This window comes from Macaca nemestrina, chromosome 3 (assembly GCF_043159975.1).
Source record: "Macaca nemestrina isolate mMacNem1 chromosome 3, mMacNem.hap1, whole genome shotgun sequence".
Taxonomy (NCBI): Eukaryota; Metazoa; Chordata; class Mammalia; order Primates; family Cercopithecidae; genus Macaca; species Macaca nemestrina.
The window spans coordinates 85,521,890-85,532,669 of NC_092127.1; the positions used below are offsets into that span (position 1 = coordinate 85,521,890).

Consider the following 10,780-nt stretch of genomic DNA (forward strand, 5'->3'; position numbering starts at 1 on the left):
TTGTTCCTTCTTAAGTTCCCATGTGTTCAGAGTTTCTTCTTTTTGGTGGGTTCATGGAAACTCCTTCTGGTGGGTTAGTGGTCTCACTGGCTTCAGGAGTGAAGCTGCAGACCTTTGCTGTCAGTGTTACAACTCATAAAAGCGGTGTGGACACAAAGAGAGCACCAGCAAAATTTATTGCACAAAAGAACAAACCTTTCACAGCATGGAAGGGGACCTCAGCAGCTTGTCACTACTAGCTCCAGCAACCTGCTTTTATTCCCTTATGTGACCCCACCCACATTCTGCTGATTGGTCCATTTTACAGAGAGCTGATTGGTTCATTTTACAGAGAGCTGATTGGTCCTTTTTGACAGGGTGCTGATTGGTGCATTTACAAACCTTGAACTAGACACAGAGCACTGATTGGTGCATTTACAATCCTTTAGCTAGACATAAAAGTTCTCCAAGTCCCCACTAGATTAGCTAGATTCAGAGTGCTGATTGGTGCATCCACTACCAGTGAGACATAAAAGTTCTCTAAGTCCCCACCCTACTTGGGAGCCCAGCTGGCTTTGCCTAGTGGATCCAGCGCTGGGGCTGCGGGCAGAGCTGCCTGCCAGTCCCACGCCAGCACCCACACTCCTCAGCCCTTGGGTGGTGGATGCGATGGGGCGCCCTGAAGCAGGGGGTGCTGCCTGTTGGGGAGGCTCGGACTGTGTGGGAGCCCACTGCGGGCTGTGGGGGGCAGGCGTTGGGCGCAGCGGGTTGCAGGTCCTGAGCCCTGCCAAGGTGCTCAGTCCCTCACTGCCCAGGGCCGGCAGTGCTGGCTGGTAGCTCCCAAGTGGCGGCCCGCGGACCCCGCACACCCTGCACCCACTTGGAATTCCAGCTGGCCCGTGAGCGCCACGCGCAGCCCCTGTTCCTGCTCGTGCCTCTCCACAGCTCCGCGCAAGCAGAGGGACCCGGCTCTGGCCTTGGCCAGCCAAAGGAGGGGCTCCCATAGTGCAGCGGTGGGCTGAAGGGCTCCTCAAGCACGGCCAGAGTGGACTGCCAGGCCCAGGAGGCGCCAAGAGCGAGCGAGGGCGGCTAGCAGGTTGTCATCTCTTAATAGTTGCTGGAAATATGGCTGTCCAAATGCATTACATTTCCCAGCCTTCCTTGCAATGAAGTGTGCCTTGTAACTAAGTTCTTTCCATTGTAGTGAGAATAGAAATATGTTCCACTTCCTTGCTTCACTCATGAAGCATATCCATGCGTGCTTATTTATGCTTTCTCTTTCAGGATGATTGTTGGGCCATGCTCAGAATGACCTTGGAAACTAAGTATTAGCGATTGCAGATCTCATCAGTTTGTGTCCCAGTGTGGAGCCAAGTACTTGTTTATCTGAAACATCTACCCTAAACTTTTATAAGATAAAGAAATAATTTTCTACTATTTGAACCCTTACTTTTTGGGAGATTTCTTTGTTATAATGGTTCAGTCTACTGTAATCGTAAAAGTGAGGAATTTTATGCAGAGCCTTGGAGACCATAATAAGAATTTGAAGTAACTGATCGAAATAAAAAAGAGGGAAAAGTCAGTGATATCTTGTATGTTCCCAGCTGGAGCAATTGCATGGAAATGATTGTGCAATTTGCTAAGATGGGAAACACTAGAGGAGCAGGTCTAAAGAGCAATTTCACCAGTTCAGTTTTACACAGACTGAATTTAAGATGCCTGTGAATAATTCAAAAAGAGATGTCTAGTTGGTACAGTTATTTAGTTGTGGAACTCAGAAAAGAGATTCCAGCTGGAAATAAAACTGAGAGTGGCAGATACTGAAGAAAACTGATGTCACGGGAATGCATGAGATGAGCTCTTAACATAAAACATTTATCTCACTGTGTAGTAAATAGAAATTTATGTTTTCATTTTCAGTCTTTTTCTACTAATAGATATTTCTGGAGCTACGTAATTCATGAAATACCTTTTTGTTCCAATTAATCCCTCAAAGATAGACACTGTGACAATCCATTTCTATAAGTATACCAATATCTATTATTAATTTATTAATTTAACATATTATCCTTCTACTTTAAAACATGAACAGCATCAGAATTACACTTTACTTCCAACTCTTAATTGAGTTATAGGAATCCAGTGATTGTACCAATCTATTCTCATATATTCAGTTGCTACCACAACCTCACCAACAAGCTTCTTGCCTTTTATCTTTGCAGCTAAGCTTTAGCATTTCATAGTTTTTATTATATGCATAATATTGATCTGAAATACATCAAGTCATTCTTTTTCACTTGAGCAACTGGTCTTCAGATGTTTAGTGCACAGTGTCCCATCTATGGGGAAAGAGAAATAACCAGTCATTTAGTGAGTGTCTACTGTGTGCCATGCATAGCACTAGGTACTTGAAGCATATTATCTCTTTTTATGTCAGCAAGTCTCACTGGAGTTGAACACATTTTAGTTCCAAGTCACCTGGCAAGTGCAGTGGTACAATTTTAGCTCACTGCAGCCTCCAACTCCTGGCATCAAACAATCCTCCCACCTCGGCCTCCCAACGTGCTAGAATTACAGATGTGAACTACTGTCCAGCCTTATTTTATACTTTGAATAGGACACACCAAGGTCAAATTTCATCAGCCAAAGCATCTCTGTCACAGACTAAGCACCAAAATAGGACTTAGTCATGATGAACTCTAACCCTACACATACTTTGAAGAGTATTATAAGTAATAACAAACTCCTGAAAACATAAAATGGGGATTGAAAACTTGTAGGGGAAGGAAAGGGAGGTGGGAAAATAGAGAGTTCGAGGCGCTGGTGAAGTTATAAATCAGACTCCTGGACTTCTGATAGTGTTGGTATGTGGAAATATGAGAATTAAACTCTTTGTATCCAATTTCCTACTTAACCATGTGTTTGTCAAGTAGGATCTTCAAATATTAACATGTCCATATCTAAACTGTATTCCTACCTCCAATCCCCAAACCGTTTTTTTTCCCATCTTAGTAAATGTTATTATTCTGTGTTGTTACTCAGGTAAAAAACTTACAAGTCTACACTTTAAACAAAAAGTAACTCAAAATGGATAACACATTTAAATATAAAATGCGAAACTGTAGAGCTTTGAGAGGAAAACATAAGAGAAAACCCACATGACCTTAGGCTTGGTGATGAGTTTTTACATACACCAAAAACATGAAAGAAAAACTTGATGTTAGACTTTTAAATTTAAAAAGTCTGCTCTGCAGAAGACACTTAGGAGAATAATAAAACAACAGACTGAGAGGAAATATTTTAAAAATACGTATCTAATAAAGGACATCTATCCAAAATATACAAATGACTCTCATATCCAAAATATACAAAAAAGAGACAAAATTGAACAATAAGGAAACAACTGAATTTAAAAAGAGGCAAAATATTTTAACAGAGACATCAAGAAGATAGGCATATGATAGATAAGCAGATTTTTAAATGCTCACTATCACTTTTCTGTAGGAAATCCAAATTAAAACAATGAGATACCACTGCACACCTCAAAGAAAAACTATGATTGAAAAAATTGACAATACAGTAGTTCCTCCTTATCCACGGTTTCACTTTTCACTGTTTCAGAGATCAGAAAATATTAAAGGTAAAAATTCTCGAAATAAACTATTTATAAGTTTTAAATTGCATCCCATTCTGAGTAGCATGATAAAATTTCGCACCTGCCCTCCTGTGACCTTAATCATCCTTTTGTCCACTGTATCCACACTGGGTACACCATCTGCCTGTTAGTCACTTAGTTGCCATCTTGATTTTCAGATTGACTGTCACAGTATCACAGTGCTTATGTGATCAAGTAACCTTATTTGACTCAATAATGGCCCCAAGGCACAAAAGTAGTGATACTGGCAATTCAGATATGCCAAAGAGAAGCCATAATGTGCTTTGTTGAAATGAAAGCATTAAGTACTTGGCTTAATAACAAAGGAAAAATATTGTGTGCTGAATTTGCTAAGAGCTACAGCACAATAAGATATTTTGAGAGACAGCAGTCACATAACTTCAATTATAGTATATTGATATAATTGTTTTAGTATTATTGTTATAATCTCTTACTGCGCCCAATTTATAAATTAAACTTTGTCATAGGTATGTATGTATAGGAAAAAACATAAAAAGGATTCAATACTATCTGAGGCTGCAAGCATCCACTGGGGGCCTTGGAACATATCCCTCAAGACTTTAATGGGGGACTGTGGTACTCATTGCTGATGAAGAGGCAGAGTGATAGAATTCTCATTCATTGTTGATTAAAATGCTTACATGTTTTAAAAGAAAACTCAAATGTATTTCTCTTATACAGACTGTTTTTAAGATTCTTATATATTACTATAGCAACTCATTTTGGAAATCAAAATTTATATACTATGTACTCTGAGTCTAAACAATACTACAAAATAAAATTGAACTCCACAAGCATACATTCCAAAATATTTATTTTTCTAAATATTCCTGTAAGAAACTATGACGTATTAAGACAACCTTTTGATTTTTCATATTTATGCTCTTACAGTTCATGACAAACAGGCATCACATTTTATTGAGAAATATTCAGTTGCCTTTCTGTCTTCTCACTTATACAAGTGAATTTTATATAGGTGATTTTTTCCTCTAAAAAACAAATTTATTTAAACTTTAGTTTCCTTATTTATCTTTCAGCTATTCTTGGTTTTTTTCTATAATTTTAATACAAAATTGTCACTAAGAATATTTTAATGGTAGATTGGTGGTACACTGCTTAACTACTAACAGCAAACTGCAGCCACCCCAGATACATAAGACACATGGTACATTTCTTCATGGTTCAATCTGCTGAACTATGCAACCATCATAGTATTGTTTGTTTTATTGTAAAAAAATAAATAAATAAAATAATAAAATAAAAATTAAATCATTTGTGAAAAGTAAAAACATTATCTCTAACTTAACAACTTCCTTTTTCCCCAGATATAATCTTGGCCTTGCCCATATGCATTTATATTTCAAATAGTTGAAAGCATAAAAGTTATTGCATAAATGTTTCATTCCTATTCATATTCCTGATTTGTTTCAGCCAGTATCTGGATACAGTCATGTATTGCTTATCAATGAGGACGTATTCTGGAAATGCGTTGTTAGGTGATTTCATCATTGGGTGAACATCATTGTGTACTTACACAAACCTAGATAGTATAGCCTACTACACACCTAGACTATACGGTATAGCTTATTGCTCCTAGGCTACAAACCTGTACAGCATGTTACTGTCCTGAATACCATCGGCAAAATTGTAACATAGAGTAGTATCTGTGTAACAAAACATATCTAAACACAGAAAAGGTTCAGTAAAAATACAGTATTATAATCTCATGAACCTGCTGTGGTAAACATGGTCGGTTATTGGCTGAAACATCCTTATGTGACATATAACTGAAATTTTCATTTCAATAAAACAACACGCATCCCAGCACTTCCCTGATTTTGGAAAGGAACATGAAGACTGTTAGAGGCAGCACCCCTGGAGATTCACTGAGGGATGAGAAAATTTGAATGGCTGGGAAAGGAGGGCACTGTCTTGTAGGAAGTAGGCAGCGTTGTTGAAAAATTAGGCCTCTTAAAAATATTCTTTCATTCATTTATTTCATTTTTATATTTTAATAGTATTCCAAAAAGCATTCCTGAAATACTTTTAAATGTATCATTTTTAGTGGAATGAATACTGTTACAGTTTTAATTTATTTTAGAATAATTGCTAATATATCATTTGCACAATTAACAAAAAAGCTCTTAGAAGAGAACTGGAAAAAATATGAGATAATGAATAAAAACTAAAAATTGTGAGTGAAAATTTTTCTTAATATGATTTCGAATCCTTCTGCCTCTTCACAATTTCAATGTTAAATAGAGTGTACTGACTCTTCCTTAATTTTCAAAAGTCACACATGATACAAAAATAGTTTTTCTAAGAATTCAGATTTAATGGTTCCTTGAATGGAGTAAACCTATCTCCACTGATATGTCTACAAAAAAAGTGTATCTGTATTAGCTCTTAACTTTCTGTTGAAATTTTATTTTATTGAAAATAGTGCATTCTTAATGAATGCTGGCTTTAATTATCTATGGCATTTAAATTTATTCTGCCAGTCAATAAACAATTTCATTGAACATCTATTATATGACTGGTATGATATCAGATATTGGAATATTTAAAAAAAAGAATGAAACATGGTCATTGCTTTCATGAAACCCATTCTCCATTGAGCAGACAGTTATTTTAGCAGGGAAGTTACTTTAAGTGCAGAGATCTGAATATTGTGCCAAAGGAACCTGAAAGACATGAGCTCCCTTCTTATTGCTACTGGGATAGTTAGAAAATGCTAACTTGCATAGGTGATATCTGAACAGTCTTAAAAGATAAGAACTAGTTTGATACACAAGGAAGAAGGAATTTTTCTCCTTCTCCCTCATTTTTCATATCCAATCTATCAGGAAGTCTCCTTGATTTTTACCTCCTACACGTTTTTGGAATCTTCCACTTCTCACCGTCTCCAATCTGACCACTGTCATTCAGGTTACCATTATCTCTCTACCAGACCAATGCAACAGCACACTACTGTTTCTCAGTGCATTAATTCACTCATCCCTCTCTAAACTATTCTCCAGAATACAGTCAAATCCGATTATGTAATGTGTACCCGTCTGTGCTTAATCCCCTTTGGGGGCATCCACTGATGTTAGGATTAATATCAGTATTTTTAACCTGGATACCTGTACTCTGTATCTATGCCTGTCCTGTGCCTACAAGTTCAACTTCAGTACCCGCCACCTTCCCCACTTTATCTCTGTGTTCCATCCACACAAGTTTTCCCTCTGTTCCCTTTTTCAGGAATGTCCATTCCTCCATTTCTTACCTAGTTAATTTCCATTTATTTCTCCTATTTTAATCCTTTCTGACTACCATCTCCTCCTCCCAGGATTGATCAAAAACCTTTTACAGACTTTCTTATGGTGTCATATTATTTTCTTTCAAAGTACTTGTCTCTGTTTTAAATTTTGCATTCATTACAGTGATTGTTCAATATCTTCCTCCCCCACCTTCTATGTCATAAATTCGTTTCGAGGAATAATAACTGCATAGTGTCATTCAATAATATTTGTGTTGAATCAACCAATGAATAAATGAGGAAAATAACATGCTTACTTTGGGGAGAAGGAAGCATGAACAATTTCAGACTCTCAAAAGAGCCCAAGTCTGGGATATAATAGACATTCAATGCAAGTGGAGTATAGGGTTCTACTGGAAAGTCAGTCCAGAATAACAAGAGACAGGACTAAAGGAATAGCTTGAAAACATGCTATTAAAAGGCTTAGTGTTCCAGAATCAGTTCATATCTTATATAATGGAGATGAACAGAGGTTTAACTCAGGGAAGCAATCAACTCTGTCTTGGGTTTTGGCATTGTAATTCTGGTGATACAATAAAGGATGAACTGGAGTGGGCAGAAATTACTGGGATGGAGATCATTTAGAACATTATTGCAAGAGACGATGTGGACAACAGAACAGAAGTAAAGGTGGAAAAAGGAATCCTGTATTTATAGATACCTCTAAGGTAAAATTAGCATCACCTGACAGTATGTTGATTGTTGGGTGTGAGAGAGGGAAGGCTTCTAGATAGGGGAACTAGATATATACCCTTCTCCAGCAGCCAAGATAGATATCTGTGTGGTGAGAGTAACTTCTCATTCTGACATGCCAAGCTGAAGGTTCATGTAGTGTATCTAATGCACTTATTCAATAGCAATATTTGGACATATGGAGCTGGAGGTGATAGGTATAAATCTTCAGAATGCAAAGTGGTAGTTGAAAAGAAAGTGGATTAATTTAATCAAGGAAACCACCTAGAATTACATGAGCAAATTAAAAGAAATAGAGAAGAATTTGATGAAATAACAGCTTGGAAGTTTTTAAAGCCGAATGAGGTCCAGGAAAAATCCTGGTCTAGAAAGAAAGAAGTCTACAGGCAGTGCTCTACTGTGTGAAAGGCTGATGAGAAAGCAAACATATGTAACACTGAGAATGGACTTTGGATTTGCAATTAAGGAGATATTAGTGCTTTCAGCAAAAACAATTTCAGAACAGTAAGTATTGATGTGGATTATTATGCATTGAAGGATGAAGTTAAGACACTAGAGACAGTCACGTAGTTTGCTCTTTCAAAATGTCAGTGAAGAGGGAGAGAGACTACGGTAATGACTTAAGGAAAGAGCAGATCAATAAAATATTTTATTTGTTTGTTATTTTTAAAACATCATCATCATGCACAAATATGTCATCCCTAAAAGGAAAGGATGACTAGTAATATCAGATTAAAGGAAAACAAGCAAAAATTGTGGAATATTCTTAGTGCTTCTGTTTGATAAGATTTTTATGACTTGACATGGGAAGTGACACCAGAACTCATTAATTTAGTCACATATGTATAATGTATTTTACACATGTATATACATTATAAAAGCGTCTCCGTCTCCTTAAGAACCTTACAATCTCATTAAAGAAAGAACATGAAGTAATAGGGAATAATACAAACTTGATTCATTAATTTAGCAAATAATAGCAATTCCTATCAGTCAAACATTTTGGAAGATGCAAAGACTATAGAAAAGAGCATGCCCTATATGTTTCTGACATTTGTGAAGCTTACATTGACCATTGAAAATGAAAGAAAAAGTAGATTTTGGGGTTCTTACAAAGGTGCTTTCTTGCATAGACAGTTGAGTTGTTCAATTTGGTGTTCCTAGGGTGAAGAAAAGGCGATCACTGGAGAGTTCTATTTAGGCACCTGAATAAACCTCTATTATATTGATTTCAACACTCCAGGAGATGGGAGGAAGAATTCAATAAGAAAACCTTAAGATCAAGTAAATTAAAACACTGTCTCATCTCTTGATAGAAAAATGTCTATTATAGGAAATCAAGCTGCCATCTTAATGTCAGTGATAGAATAACAGGATGAAAAATTAAAACTAAACACTCTGTTATCATTTGACACCTGTACTCTAGGTTAATGAGGCAAAAATTTTGATATGCATATACAATTTTTTAATTTGTTCTAATGTGGGATATCATCATTTGTGATAGCCTGATATTTATATCTTAATTATAAAATATGTTCTCACTTGTTCTTCTCCAGCCCTGTCATGAGTAGACTATTTTGTCTCCTAAAACACATAAGCCTCTGATCCTAGAGGTGATGTAGATTACCTTCTTACTCCATATCACCACTTGTAGACCACTGTTTATTTTGCTTTTCTAAAAAATACCAGCTGTCAAATATCTGGTTGAATCATTCTTCCTATTTCATGTCTTAATTATGCACACTTCCAAATCCTTTCACACTCTGACTTTAAAGTTATGAATATAAGTCAAAACAACTCTGGCAAATATGCTGCATTTCCTTATTTCATTTATTTTCCCATGATGCCAGATGATTATTCATACCTTCTTTCTGCTCAAACCTCCAACATACCTTCCTTTCTCCTTTCTCTCAGGTACTTAACATCTTTTCTCTTATTTGTAAACCAAAAATAAAATTCTAAGCCCTCCAACCAACTGATGGATGCTCCCCTCAGTCAAGGGCATTCCAAAATTAACCAAAAAACTAGTTTAGGTCATGATGGAAGCAGGGGTAGGATATGCGTCATTATATCCTCCTTTTTTTGGAATTCAGGCACAGCTGATCAGCATAAACATTAAAACAGAGATATTAAGACTGAAGAAAACAGACTTTCTGTAGCAATAAGATACCAAATTCCAGGCTGACTCTAGTAGAACATTACATGACAGATAGAAAGCTCTGAAAGACATTGAAGCATTTTACCCTAAAATATATTTCTTTGACATATTTTGAAATGGCTCTGCAAAACTGTCTTTTATGGAGAAAAAGATTTATATTATATAGAGAATACCTATTCCTTTCCAGGTCTTTTCCCTGGTCCAGGAGAGAATTAACTAAGAGCCTGGCACCTCTTTTGGTCTGATAAGGGCTCTGAAGCCTGTTACCTGGAGGCTTCATCTGTATGGTAAAACCATGGTCTCTGCAAGTCCTTTTCTTAACCCCAAAATTCCTTTCTACTGATTCCAGTTCTTTAGATGATAACTCTTTCAACCAATTGCCAATCAGAAAATCTTTGAATCCACCTATGATCTGGAAGCCCCTGTTTCCAGTTGTGCCCCATTACCAGACCAAACTAATGTACATCTTACGTTTATTAACTGATGTCCTATGTCTCCCTAAAATGTATGAAAGCAATCTGGAACCCAACCACATTGGGCACATGTTTACAGGATCTCCTGGGACTGTGTCACTGGCCGTTGGTCACTCATATTTGGCTCAGAATAAATCTCTTCAAATATTTTACAGAGTTTGACTCTTTTCATCAACATATTTCATAAAGAAAAGAGAAGCAATCCAAACAGAACTTCCATGAACTTCTATTATCTTTTCTACTTACTCCCATTGTACTCATTTGTATTCTATTTTTCTCTCCAATTGTAAAGGTAACTTATTTGAGAGCCTACCTACTGCCAACTTCTCAGTTTGGGCGCTGAATTTCACCTCCTCTTACCTACTCAAAGAACTTACTTTTGAAATTATACCCTTTCTCTCATTATCAGTTTTTTCCCTCAATCTCTACTGGATTTTACTATTCTGATACAATCATGCTGTAATATTTTCTGTTAAAAATAACACCTCCCTAGATTCCAT

The 10,780-nt window shown here is 36.7% G+C and overlaps 1 non-coding gene across 1 annotated transcript; it reads right to left on the reverse strand.

The window, feature by feature from the left end:
* Positions 1-4,802: 4,802 nt before the first annotated feature.
* LOC112427501 (small nucleolar RNA SNORD77) lies at positions 4,803-4,870 on the reverse strand. Its single transcript, XR_003019092.1, has one exon. It is a non-coding gene; the product is annotated as a small nucleolar RNA SNORD77 (small nucleolar RNA).
* Positions 4,871-10,780: the final 5,910 nt, after the last annotated feature.